Source organism: Portunus trituberculatus, chromosome 21 (genome assembly GCF_017591435.1).
Source record: "Portunus trituberculatus isolate SZX2019 chromosome 21, ASM1759143v1, whole genome shotgun sequence".
Lineage (NCBI taxonomy): Eukaryota > Metazoa > Arthropoda > Malacostraca > Decapoda > Portunidae > Portunus > Portunus trituberculatus.
The window spans coordinates 8,269,985-8,284,984 of NC_059275.1; the positions used below are offsets into that span (position 1 = coordinate 8,269,985).

Sequence of the window (15,000 nt, forward strand, 5' to 3'; positions counted from 1 at the left end):
CAGTAAATAGGTACGGGATGTAACTCGAGGGGTTGTGGCCTCGCTTTCCCGGTGTGTGGAGTGTGTTGTGGTCTCAGTCCTACCCGAAGATCGGTCTATGAGCTCTGAGCTCGCTCCGTAATGGGGAAGACTGGCTGGATGACCAGCAGACGACCGTGGTGAATTACACACACACACACACACACACACACACACACACACACCGGTCTATGAGCTCTGAGCTCGCTCCGTAATGGGGAAGACTGGTTGGGTGACCATAAGGCAACCGAGGTGAATTACACACACACACACACACACACACACACACACACACACACACACACACACACACACACACACACACACAAAGACAACAAACAAACATTTATACAGACAGACGGACAAATACAGATAGATAGAAAAACACAGAAATACAGATATATTGAGACACAAAGACAGACAGATAAGAGAGAGACGTAACAAGAAATACTGACAGATACATACACACACACACACACACACACACACACACACACACACACACACACACACACACACATACATACATACAGACAGACAGACAGACAGACAGACAGACAGACACAGAAAAGGTTGCGAGAATGAATATTTCTAACCATGACAAAAGGTGAAGACAAAATAAGATCGCTGTGACGTGAAGATGACCTCAGCAGGGGTCACCGGGTCACCGTATGCCTCTGACCCCTCCCTAACCCCTTCCCCAAGATAAGCCGCTTTGTGTGTCTGTGTGTGTGTGTGTGTGTGTGTGTGTGTGTGTGTTTCCAAACAGCCATATGCAGGATTTTCTCCCCGAGAATCACTAAAACTCTTCTTTGCACACACACTGGCACACACACACACACACACACACACACACACACACACACACACACACACACACACACACACACACACACACACACAAAGACAAAGACAAACGCTAAACAATCAACACAATGCACTCTCAGCTCATCTTGTCTCCCTTCCACACACACACACACACACACACACACACACACACACACACACACACACACACACACAAAAGACACAGACATTTTCTACTACTTATACACCTTCTTCAATTTATTTCACTCTTCTTACCTCCCTCCCATCTTTCCTCTCCCTTCCTTCCATATCTACCCTTTTCAATTCCTCATGTTTTTTTTTCTTCTATTCCTGTCTTTTATTCCAACTTCCTTCTTTCACTTCCTTCCTTCTACATTTTTTCTCCCTTCCCTTAATGCCTTTGTTCTCCTCAATACTTGTTTTCTCTTTTTTCGTCTTATTCCTATACTTCCTTTCACTATTTATGCATCTTCCTGTTTTTAGTGCTTTCCTTCTACCTCCCCATTCCCTTCCTTCCCTGCCCTTAATGCCTTTGTTCTCTCACTTCTTTCCTTTTCCTTTCTTATCGTCTCATTCCTATTTCTCCTTTCACTGTTTATGCAACTTCCTACCTTCCTATCACCTCTTCATTTTGCTACACAGAAACCCTTGTTGAATTCTTTTAAAATCAAGAAAACACCCAAAAAACCTGAGAATCTGTATCATAGAACACTGCAGCCTTTGAAACACTTCTTACAAAAGATATGACAAGTGGAGAACGATAAGAAACTGAAGATAATGGATGGACAATTTTGTTTCTCTTCTAATCATACTTCGCAGAGCCAACTGAAGTATAAGACACGTGTAAAGTTCAAGGCTAGGTCAGGAGGGAGAGAAGTACAGGTGTGAGAGGTTAATGAGTGCAATTTGCAGGTACAGTCACACAGGTCTCTGAGAACGACTGGCTGCGTAACTGATGTGAAAATGAATAGACTAGAGGAGGGTGTTAGTAGCAGTAGTGGTGGTGGTGGTGGTGGTGGTAGTGGTGGTGGTGATGGTGGTGGTGAGAGGTGGTCTTGCACAACGTGTTTTGATCTCAAGATCATGTTTGGAGTGTTCATTCTCTCTCTCTCTCTCTCTCTCTCTCTCTCTCTCTCTCTCTGAATGTGTGTGTGTGTGTGTGTGTGTGTGTGTGTGTGTGTGTGTGTGTGTGTGTGTGTGTGTGTGTGTGTGTGTGTGTGTGTGTGTGTGTGTGTGTGTGTGTTGTGTGTTATTCTAAGCGGCTTGGTTGTGTGTGTAACTATCCTTTGTATGTGTGTGTGTGTGTGTGTGTGTGTCATTTATGAAGTGTCTCTTAGGCTTAATGTTTGTGAAATGCTTGGTGCAGCTGTGGCAGGAATACTAGTGTTGGTTGATGGTTGTTGTGTTAGGTGAGGTGAGGTGGTGTTCAGTGGTCCTGGAGGCGGCAGTGAGTGTGTTGACTCGTTATTAGACTTGTACCAATAGTGACCAATGAGATACAAAGAACACCAAGCAATACACTAACACACGACACACTAAACAATAAATGCACAAATGAATGAATAAATAAATAGATAATATGCACAATAACAACACCATAATAAACTGGAAATCCCTCCCTGCTTCTGTATTTCCAACTTCCTGTAACTTGACTTCATTTAAGAGGAAGGTTTCAAGTCATTTATCCCTTTCTTTTGGCTAACTCTTGGACCTGCATGGGAACTTTCAACTAAGTGGTCATTATTTTAATTTTTTGTTACCTTTTGCCAGTTTTTCTCTCCTAGAAAGAAATTAAACTAAAAACCAACCCCATACAAACATATTTATTGAAACTTATTGAAACAAGAGCCACGTGTTCACAGTACCACCACCACCACCACCACCACTACAACAAAGTCACACTAATACAAGTTAGAAGCATTAAAAAAAAAAAATCCCACTACCTGTAGCTGTGGAGGCTCAAGGCATATCCACGGGGCACCACCTGGGACTGTCTAGGGGGCGGAGGCGGGAGGTCAGGTGGGGCTGGAATCCGGGGGGTCCGACAATCAGGGGGGCGACCATTACGGAACCAAACGATCGACGCTCCGTAATTGATGGGGGTGAAAGATGCGGCGGCCCTTGATGAGCGGCGCCGGGATTGCCTTTGTGGGGATCCTGGCTTTGCGTGTGATCCTTCAGGCGGCGTTAGTATGGCTGGGATGGTAATAGTAGGATGGGTAGGATTGCTGTAGTAGGATGGGTTAGGATGGATTTTGAAGAATGGGTAGAATGGGATGGATGGCTGGGATGAGTATAGTAGGATGGGTTAGGATGGCTATTGTAGGATGGGTAGGATTGCTGTAGTAGGATGAGTTAGGATAGTTATTGAAGAATGGGTAGAATGGGTTGGATGGCTGGGATGGGTATAGTAGGATGGGTTAGGATAGGTAGGATGGGTTAGGATGGTTATCGTAGGATGGGTAGGATTACTATAGTAGGATGGGTTAGGATGATTATTATAAGATGGGTAGGCTGGGTTGGATGGCTGGGATGTGTATAGTAGGATGGGTTAGAATAGATAGGATGGATCAGGATAGTATAGTAGGATAGTTAAGATAGTTATAAAAGAATGGGTTAGGATAGGTATGAAGGATTGGATGGGTGAACTTGTGGCGATCTGTTAGTATATCTCATTATTTTTCCTCTTTTTCTCTTCTTCTTCTTCTTCTTCTTCTTCTTCTTCTTTTTTCTTCTGCTTATTTTTCTTCGTTCTTGATTCCTTCTTTGGTTTTGTTATTGAGTCTTTATATTCAGTCAGTGTTTCCTTTGTTTTTTCCTCTTTATTTTCTTTATAAGTCTTCTTTTCTTTCCATTTCTCAAGATTTCTTTCCTAATTCTTATTATTTTTTGTTTAGTTCATATTTTTTTAGTTTTTTAACATTTTTATTCGTTTTCATCTTTTCTCTTTTTCTTTCTTCTCATATGTCTTTCTTTCTTATATCTTTTTTCATCCTTGATTTATTTGTTTTCCTTTTCTTTCCATTTTCCTTTCCATCTTCCATATTTGGTGATTTAATAAAAAGGCCTTTCTCTTTTTTTTACTTTTTATTTATTTCTCTATCCTTATTCATCTTTTGTTCCTTCTTCTCCCTATAATTCGCGGCACTTTACTATCCTTCCTTTACCGGTTCCTTTCATTTCACAGTTTTCTTCCATATTTTTCTTTTCTCTTTCTCTTCTTCCCTCCTTTCTGTTTCCCTATTGCTCGCTTTTCCGACAATTCTCTTTTCCTTTCTCTCTGCAATTTTTCCATTTCCTTTTATCAATTATTTTCTCTGCTTTCTCTTTTGGCGTGTCTCTTCTGCCTCGTCTCTTCTTCCTATTCTATCTTCACTCAGTCTTTTTTTTTTTCATTAATCTGCTTTGTTATTTTGGGATCGCTAAGAGTTGCAGTTCAGGATTTGTTCAAGCACAAACTCAACCCACACGCACACACACACACACACACACACACACACACACACACACACACACACACACACACACACACACACACGTTTCAATGTTCGTTTTCATTTCTCTTCCTTTTCTATGTTTTCCTTTTATCTTTCTCCCTTTTCCCTTTCCTTTATATTTCTTTATCAATTAACAAAGAAAATGATAAGATATAAAGATAATGACTTCTTCACATCTCTACGTTTCAATATTCCTTTTCATTTATCTTCCTTTTCTATATGTTTTCCTTTCATCTTTCTTCCTTTTTCCCTTTCCTCTTATATTTCTGTATCATTTAACTGAGAAAATGATAATATAGAAAGATAATTACATCTTCACATATCAACCCCTTCCTTCATTGTCTACATATTGTCCTGACACGTGGTTCTTGTTTTTATGGAATAGGGGAAAGTTGGCCAAGTGCAACAAAGAATAAAAAGAAATATGCCTACTTGATTTCCAGTTCCCAAGACGATTAAGAGAGTTAGCCAATTTATAGCATTTCAAAGCTTCACTCACCGATTCGAACACTTTGGAACGAGTAAGTATGATTCATTTATTATATTTTGGCTATCTATAATGTGTAATTCGATCTTAGTTTGTTCTCGGAAGTTTAGATCTAATTATGAGGCAAAAAATTGGGAAGTTGTAGTTTTTATCCGGTCCTATAATGGAGTGTCTGATATGTTGTATGTATTTATGATTTGCAATGGGGTGTAAATTTCTCCTCGTACGCTTAACCCCTCCAGAACCATGACGAGTTTTCATATTGATTCTGGTTAATATTTGGTGATTTTATACAGCTTTAGAAACTCGAGTGTGTGTGATTTTTTTATAGTGAAGACTGTAGTCATTAATCTTCTGACCTCCATAGACCTTTCCCAATGTCAATAAAATGGTCTAATCGTACAGAAATTTAAAGTTCAAAATGTGTCGCAGTATTGAAGGGGTTAAGATCCATTTTCCAAGGTACAAACAAAGAGATTTAAGCTTTTCCACTACCACAATCTACAATACTGAAGAGATTAAACATAAATAAATACATTTCATAGTTTTATCGTATTATACAAAATATCAAATAAAACAAATGAATAGATAATAAATAAACAGATAAATAAATAATTTAATCAGATTATAATAAGTAAGATCATAATTTCATAAGTAAGATGATAATAAGCAAGATGATAATAAGCAAGGTGATAATTTTCGTTGCGTTTCGGAAGAGGAAGGAAGCAATACTCCTAATTAAAGGAAAGCCGAGGCGGGAACTTAATCCTTTACTAACGCCATAACACGATCCACACAAGACAGAGGGAAGATAGATAATAAAAAACACATAGAGCCATTTTACATTGCTTTTCAAGACACTCCCGTTGGTTAATGTTTTCTAAGGAGAATATAAGATAAATTGTATGTCTTTATATAAGTAGACACTTTTCTCACTTAACATTATTACCATTTTGCATTTTTTTTGAAGTAGAGAATGAGAAAAGTGTAGTAGATAATCAAGACTGTATATAGTAATTCTACATCACTATTTCAAGACATTTGTCCCTGTTTTCTGGCTAACTCCTCTCTTATCTTTTAGGAAGCTTACAGTTTAAGTGGGCATTTCTTTTTTAAATATTTTGTTGCCCTTGGTAAGCGTCCCTCTTGCATAAATAAAATAAGACACATTTTTTTTCCAGGTCATTAAAAGAAATAAAAATAAAATGGTGTCATTAGATATCCAAGACGGAATTAACACAAGTTTATCGTTTTTCTATTATGAGCCACGATTTATTTTTCTTTGTACAAGACGATAAGGAAAAAAAAAAGAAAAATATAGGCTTGCTTGATAAAGCTAAAAAAGGACATCACACTGCAGTTAAGTGAGGGTAAGGTAGATTAAATTAGTTAGGTTCAGTAAAGTAAGTTTATGCCGAGGTCAGGTTAGACAAGGTTAAGTTACGTACGTTAGATTTCCCTTAAGAAGAAATGAAGATAAGTATAAGACAGTTTCCATTTTCAACGCCATTTACGAGGCTGTCTTAATCCCGGGCATTTTCCGAGCCGCTAGGAAAAGAATCAGAAAAGCAATACTCTTAAAGATAGCTAGGAGGAGGAGGAGGAGGAGGAGGAGGAGGAGGAGGAGGAGGAGGAGGAGGAGGAGGAGGAGGAGGAGGAGGAGGAGGAGGAGGAGGAGGAGGAGGAGGAGGAGGAGGAGGAGGAGGAGGAGGAGGAGGAGGAGAAGGAGAAGGAGAAGAAGAAGGAGGAGGAGGAGGAGGAGGAGGAGGAGAAAGAGAAGGGGGAGGAGGGGGAGGAGGAGGAAAGACAGAGAAGAAGAACAACAACAACAATAACAACAACAACAATAACAACAACAAAAAGAACAAGAACAAGGAAAATCGCCACCACCACCACCACCACCACCACCACCAACAATAACAACAACAAAAAAAAAAGGAAGCAGGAGTATCGGGGAAGGAGGCTTAATACTAACGGTGCGCGGTGCTTTGAAGGTACAGGCGCGGTACACAAGTGGCGCTGCCTTCACTCACTGCAAGACAAGTGTGCAAAGCTGAAGGAGAAACAAGAGATGAAATTGACACTGCCATAAACTCTGACCAAGTCTTTCCTCTTATTACTGCAGTGTGTTTCTACTTGAGATTTTGTTTTTCCTTGACTTTACACACACACTCTCTCTCTCTCTCTCTCTCTCTCTCTCTCTCTCATTCAGAAACGCCTACCCTCTCACTACGACAATTTTTTCAAGGCCACAGAGACAACTAGCAGGGTTTTCAAGACAGTTTCTCTTTAATAAACTAGAAATCTTGCCAGTCTATTACCAAAACCATTAAAACACGTCTTAAAACACGAGTTTTTCAACTGGAGCCTTTGGAAAGCAGTGACGGCGAGAGAGCAAAGCGTTTCAGAATCTCTCTCTCTCTCTCTCTCTCTCTCTCTCTCTCTCTCTCTCTCTCTCTCTCTCTCTCTCTCTCTCTCTCTCTCTCTCTCTCTCTCTCAGCAACACAAGTCTCTGGATATCACGCTCTGCAAAACAAACACACGCCCTCTGTTTGTGTTGCATCAGCAGTCACGCCGCCAAGCAACATTTACACTACACAACCACACAGAGGGATACTTCTTCTTGCTCTCTCCTCCTCCTCCTCCTATTCCTCCTCCTTCTCCTTTTTCTTCTCCTCCTCTTCCTCCATCAATAGAACTGCCCCAAAATTGAATCGCAGTAAGGATGGTTGTGATAAAAATAGATTGGTCTGAAGTGGTAAGGATGTAGATGATTAAAAAGTTGTGATTTTAGTCTTTGTTTTTTATTTTATGATTACTTATTGCGTAGCCTTCATCATCACCATCATTGTCATCATCATCATCATCATCATCATCATCATTATTGTTGGTATCATCTTTACTAGAGTTACGTTTATCATCATCCTAGTCATCGTCATTGTAAAAGAATAAAGATTTGTGTCAACTTTACTATTTTGGGGGATTGGAATGGAATTTAAGCTTTTCTTCATCATATTTTTTTCTATATTTCTTATGCCTTTAACTGATATTATATAGATGGAAATAAAAACCACATACTTTTTTTTTACTACACAGATAAAACAAAAAAACTTTCCCAAAATCTTGATAAAAAACATAAAAAATAAGAAAAAAACTAATCTTTCATAACCCTATAAAAAACATAAGAAAATAAGAAAAAAACATAAAACTACAAGAATACACGAGAATTCCACGTAACACTCTTCTCCACTCATCCCATCCACCTGCCTGTCTATTCCACTCCACACTGGCTAATCTCACTTCACCTCTCCACACCTGACTGCTTCCCTGGCTAAGTAGAGTTTAGATTCAGTGACTAAAGGGGTGATTTTCCAATTAAGACGTGTTTAATCTTAATCCAGTGAGAATATACCGTCTAAATATGACCCAGTGATGCTAATGAAAGGATGAGAATGCTAATAGGGAATGGATATGGTAATGGAGGTAGGGATTTTGGGGCTCAAGACGTGTTTAACCCCTTCAATCCTAGAACGCATTTGTATATTTGGATTTGTGTACAATTAGACCACTTTTTTGACATTAGGATGAGTCTATGAAGGTCAGAAGATTAACGGCCACAGTCTTCACTATTCTAATCCCTCCATAAGTTTCTGAAGTTGTATAAAATCACCAACTAGAAAGCAGAATGAATATGGAAACGCGTCATGGTACTTACGAGGTTGATCCTATATTCTATCCCTGCGAGTGAATCATTACGCCTCTTGTTTGTCTGACTTGTAAGGATGGAGTAAATGGGATGAAAGGAAATAGTGAAGAGGAGAGAAATGAAGGATATAAAGAGAAGGGATTATTTTTTGTGGTTTTATGATTCCTACTTTCCAATTTTAGAACGAAGGAAGGATGAGAAGAGAGAGAGAGAGAGAGAGAGAGAGAGAGAGAGAGAGAGAGAGAGAGAGAGAGAGAGAGAGAGAGAGAGAGAGAGAGAGAGAGAGAGAGAGAGAGAGAGAGAGAGAGAGAGAGAGAGAGAGAGAGAGAGAGAGAGAGAGAGAGAGAGAGAGAGAGAGAGAGAGAGAGAGAGAGAGAGAGAGAGAGAGAGAGAGAGAGTAGGTCGTAATCATCAGGTAAGGTCGTATGAAGGCCAAGTCGTTTCCGAGCTAAGCCTTAACGGGTACGACCATTAATTTGCATATTGGGAGTAAGGAGGCACTTGTGTGTGTGTGTGTGTGTGTGTGTGTGTGTGTGTGTGTGTGTGTGTGTGTGTGTATTAATGGTTATGGCAGTGATAAACTTCGTGCACATATGAGTTACAGGGTGTACGTATGTGATGTCTGTACGTGTGTGTATGTGTGTGTGTGTGTGTGTGTGTGTGTGTGTGTGTGTGTGTGTGTGTGTGTGTGTGTGTGTGTGTGTGTGTGCGCGCGTAAATCAGGGTATGGTTCAGTGCCTTCAGACGTCAGGAGTAAAATTGGAACAAATGTTTTAATTATGTAAATTGCGTTGAAGTATCTAATTTATACCAGAGAGAGAGAGAGAGAGAGAGAGAGAGAGAGAGAGAGAGAGAGAGCAACAATATTCATTAAATAATATATTTTTTTGTACATTTGCAACTTTGTCAAGGGATTGAAATAATAATACTGACTGATAAGTGTCGATGCATAATTATTAATTTTTTAATGCATTAATTTGCTGCTCATCATTTTTTATTCATTCATTTTTCTTAATTTAATTTCTTTTTCCAGAGGTGATATGAAACAAAATGAAGATTATGAGAGTGTGAAATACTTAACCGTTTTAATTTAATTTAATCATACTTGTATATTAAAATGGTTGGAGTACACACACGCACACACACACACACACACACACACACACACACACACACACACACACACACACACACACACACACACACACACACACACACACACACACACACACACACACACACACACACACACACACACACACACACACACACACATATACTTCTCATTTTGATATATCAGTACACATTTAATAGAATTCTCTCTCTCTCTCTCTCTCTCTCTCTCTCTCTCTCTCTCTCTCTCTCTCTCTCTCTCTCTCTCTCTCCACACTTTCTTCCTCATTTCCCTCCCCAAGGCACGATTAGTTTTCTTCCCTCTCTTTACAACCTTCCCTACACACTCCACCTCCACCCTCACCTCCTCCTCCTCCTCCTCCTCCTCCCCTACCAAGCCATTCCTTTCCTCCTCCCTTAGGCATCACCATAGGGACCCAAAATATTTATCCTATGCCTCTCCCAACGAGAAGAAATGGTGTGCCACTGCAACCTTGACACACACACAGCTGTTCCCTGACCATTATGTGTTTTTATATATTGATCCTTCTGCGAACAGCGATTATATGTCCATTAACTTGTTTGTATCTATTCCTTCTGTTTGTTTCCCCTTTTTTTTATAGTGTCAAGGGAGCAGTCGTGTTGGTGTTTGGTTATTTTGGGTTTATTTATTTGTTTGGTTTATTTTCTTTTTTTTTTTTTTCATGTGTGTCTTGTGAGGGTTGTAATGTGAAAGTCTGGTGATTTTTTGTTGCTCTCCTGTTTTATTTTTATTTTTTTTTATCATTTAAGTCATTTGTACAAGGAGAAGAGAAGAGCAGAGGAGAAAGGAAAAGGCAAGTTAGGAAAATATAAGATAAGGCAAGACAATCTCAGTATGTTATTCATTAAAGAAAATTATATACTGTTTCTCTCATTTTTTTTCAGAGGGAAAGGAAAGAAAAACATGGATGAGTGAAGATCTCGCATTTGTGAAGTGGACGGAATAGTGGTATGAATGTGAGTAAAAATCCTTCATACATCAGAGATAGAGACAGAAAAATCATCGAGAACCAGTTACACTTTTGGACACGCGTTGCACTAAAGGTCTTTATTCAGAAACGCTTTGCTCTTTCCCCACGACTGTTTTCCAAGGCCACAGAGATGATTAGCGGGGTTTCAAGAGCGTTAGTCCAATTAATAGTGTAGAAATCGTGTCCATCTGCCTCTAGAACCACAAATACATCTTAAAAATAACTCGTGTAAACTAAAATAAAGACTTTTGGAATAGTGAAGGTGAAGTGTTTGAGAATAAGAGCACTAAAACTCGACAAACGTAAAATATTAGAATTTTGAGATGAATGTTCTGAAATTTGATGCAAGACACACATGTAAAAAAAAAAAAAGACGTCATAAACTTGTCATGCTCCTTCACATCATATCCCGCCACCTTCCTCTCTTTCCTCCAAAACCAAGAATTCCTAGTGGCTGTATTTGTGTGGTTTTTCTCCTCTCCCTTGGTAGTTCTTCCCCCCCCCCCGCTCTCTCTCTCTCTCTCTCTCTCTCTCTCTCTCTCTCTCTCTCTCTCTCTCTCTCTCTCTCTCTCTCTCTCTCTCTCTCTCTCTCTCTGACACTCCCTCTCGTCCCTCACTCTGGCTACCTCCTCCTAACTTTCTCTCCTGAAAGGATTCAAAGTGTATGGACGAGAAATAAGGTCTAGTCTGGTCTGTCTTGTCTGCTCTCTCTCTCTCTCTCTCTCTCTCTCTCTCTCTCTCTCTCTCTCTCTCTCTCTCTCTCTCTCTCTCTCTCTCTCTAACACACACACAGACACACACTTTACCAACATCCACTTATGTATGAATGTCACACACACACACACACACACACACACACACACACACACACACACACACACACACACACACAGGCTTGGCAACAACACTCATGCTCGTTCAAAGAAAATGGGATCAGGTTGCAACTCAAAAGGATAAACACAAGGAGGCTGTGTGTGTGTGTGTGTGTGTGTGTGTGTGTGTGTGTGTGTGTGTGTGTGTGTGTGTGTGTGTGTGTGTGTGTGTGTGTGTGTGTGGAAGACTTATTGGTGGTTGTCTTGTCTTCTCTTATTTGTTTTTCTATTTCTCTTCTTTTTCTTCGTTCTGTTTTTCTATTCTTCTGTTATCTTTTTATTTCTCCTTTTGTCTTTCTTATTTTTCAATTTTCTTCTTTCTTCATTTTATTTCTTCCTTTACTTTTCCTTTCTTTCTTTTCAACACCTTTCTTTTCATTGTTCTTTATTTCATCTTTTCCTTCTTTTGATTCCACTTCTGTCTTCATTTCTTTTTCTTTTCCTCACTATCCTCGTTATTGGGTTTTCCCTTTGATTTTTTCCTTTCCTTTCGTTCCTGCCTTCTTTGCTCCTTGTTTTCTTCTTCCTCAACCCCTAACTACCTCACAAACACCAGTCAATTCCCTCACTGTCTTCTTTTATCTCTCCTTTTTCCTCTCTTCTTTCTCTTTCTCTCTCTTCTCACCTTTACTTTCTTTCCTTCTTAATTTTCCTTCTACTTCTCTCTCGCACAGTTATCATTACCTGCCTACCCTCATTACATTTTCCCCTCATCTTTCCTCCAGCATACTTGTCCCATCATCCCTCCACTATCGTTTTTCCCTTCCCTTATCGTTTTTTTTTTCCACCTCTTAACAATAATAGGAATTCGACCTAAAGGGAATAAAGAATAAGAGGAAAGAAAATGGAGTTCCTTGTTACTTTCTTCGAGGGGAAACTTTTTTAAAATCACGTCCAGCTTGTTAGGAGATTGGCAGAGATTGGAGGTGGTGGTGGTTGTGGTGGTGGTGGTGGTGGTGGGTGTTTTTCTTCTCTTTTTTTTTTTTATATCTACCACGTGTGCTTGTTGGGTGGTGATTGGCAGGTGCTTTTGTTGTTGTTGTTGTTGTTGTTGTAATGGTACTGAGAATATTGTTGTTTTAATATTAGTATAAAATTCAATCTTATCTTTTCATGTTATTTTTTCTAATTGCATTGTTTTGCATTATGTACTATCTAATATAATGTACTATTAGGTTTTTTTCTTCTCTTATTCCTTAACATTTATTAATTCACGTACATATTTCTAGGTTTTGGCCAAATTCTGAAGACATATTTTCCAGCTTACTTATTACCATTCACCATTTTTTATTGTTTTTAGTGTCTTTGCTTCGCCTCTTTATAAAAAAAAGGTACCTGTGAGTTTTTTCATTCTTTACATGTTGAAGTTGTTTTTTTTCTTAACATCCTTCGTTTCACATCTTTATGTAAAAAAATACGGATTTCCTGTGACTTTTTATCCGTTTTATGTTTGGCATTTTTTTTTTTTTACTTTATATCCTTTCTTTCAGTTAATCAAGCTCTCCCACCTCTCCCTCTCTCTCTCTCTCTCTCTCTCTCTCTCTCTCTCTCTCTCTCTCTCTCTCTCTTTCATAATGGCAGTAATGTCTTGAAACGATCATCTGATTCCCATGTCTCATTCCTCTCATTAAGCCGCCAAGATTCTCCTTCAGAAACCAGCTTGGGAACCTAAATTATAGACGAGGAGGAGGAGTAGGAGGAGTAGAAAGAGAAGGAGGAGGAGGAGGAGAAGGAAGAGGAGGACAGAAGGAACTATAAAGATTGAGATGATAAAGAGACGAGGGAAAGAAAAAAAAAATAGACGGAATGAGAAAGTGGAGGATGGCGAAGGAAAAAGATTAAGTATGAGATGATTACGAGAGATGAGTGAAGAGAAAGAGAAGGAGATTAAAAGGAAGGATGAGAAATAGAAAAGGAAATGGAGGGAAAAAGAGAATCTGACGACAAGGAAAGAAAACAAAAAGGAGAAGAATTGGTGATGGGAATGGAGTAAAAGCAGAGGAGGAAAGGAAAATGGAGGATAAAAAGTAAGAAATAAAGAGGAAGAGAAGAAGAAAGGTGATGGGAGGAATTGAGATAGAAAAAATAAGAAAATAAAAACGGGATTAATGGAGAGAAAAGTAAAATATATTAGAGATAAGAAAATAGAGAGAAATGAGTAAAAAGTAAATAGGTAAGAAGAGAGTAAAGCAGGTGAACGTACGCAATGGAAAACAAGATAAAGAAAGAGAAAAATTAAATAAACAATAGCAAATAAAATCAAGGTATTTAAAGTACAAAAAGAATAATAAAAAAATAACGTCGAACTGTAAATCACTGTAAGAAAAATAAAGATTGAAAGAAGATAAAAAAAAAAGTAAAGTAACAAAACATAGAGAAAGCAAAAATTGAATGAATAAGACAAATATATAGAACACACACACACACACACACACACACACACACACACACACACACACACACACCTTAGTCTTCCCAGCGTGGCGTTCCAGGTAGTGACACACGGGCGCTCATCTGTTCACCTGGAAAGAGGAACACCTAATTAGCCCCGTGAAGCACAAACACCTGCATGAGTTTACCTGTTTAATTTGCACTTGATTCCCACACACGTTACTCTTTTCACAGCTGAGAAGTTTTAAAAAAGATAAGTGTGATAGCAGTTATTGAAGGTATACACACACACACACACACACACACACACACACACACACACACACACACACGCTGAAAGGTGACTGAATGGAAAAAAGATGAGAAAATAAGGAGAAATATGAGGAGAAAGTGAGGAGAGAAATGAAGAGAAAATGAGGAGAAAAATGAGGACAAAATTAGAGAAAATGAGGTGAATTGAGGAAAAATATGAGGAGGAAAATGAGAAAACTAGAAGAAAATGAAAATTGAAATGAGGAGAAAAATGAGGAGAAAAATGAGGAGAAACAATGATGAGAAACAATGAGGAGATAAAGAGGTGAAAAATGAAGAGAAAAAAAATGAGAAAAATGAGGAGAAACAATGAGGAAATAATGAGGAGAAAATTGGAAAGAAAATGAAGTGAACAAATTTGAGAAAAATGAAGAGAAAAATGAACTGAAAAATGAGAAGATAAATGAAAAGAAAAGTAAAAATAAGTATGAAGGTCAAGTCGACAAGTTCCCAGTGAAATATTTCTTACCGACAAACTAATCTCCTCAAAAGCCAATCCCAAATGGCTTTCAAGGTCACTGGTGCGTGGGAGGGAGGGAGGGAGGAGGAGGAGGAGGAGGAGGAGGAGGAGAAGGAAAATAGAAGAAAGTAAGACTATTTCTATTCTTTCCACAGTCACGACCGCAACGTCAAAAAGTGATGGCGGTGGTGGTAGTGATAGTAGTAGTGGTGGTGGTGGTGGTGGTGGTGGTGGAAGGGAAGGATTAAGTTAGTGGAGGAGAAATGATGGGGAATGGCATGGTTCTTTTTCTGTCTCTCTCTC

At 39.0% G+C, this 15,000-nt stretch overlaps 1 protein-coding gene across 2 annotated transcripts in view; it reads right to left on the bottom strand.

The window, feature by feature from the left end:
• Positions 1–15,000, bottom strand: part of LOC123507123 (5-hydroxytryptamine receptor 2B-like) — a 191,713-nt gene that overhangs the window by 70,214 nt on the left and 106,499 nt on the right. The window contains exon 3 of one of the 2 annotated variants that reach the window (XM_045259711.1): positions 14,000–14,056. The exons of the other annotated variant lie outside the window; for it this stretch is intronic. The gene's annotated coding sequence lies outside the window, so the exon portion shown is untranslated. The remainder of the gene's footprint in view (positions 1–13,999; positions 14,057–15,000) is intronic. 2 annotated transcript variants of the gene reach the window in all.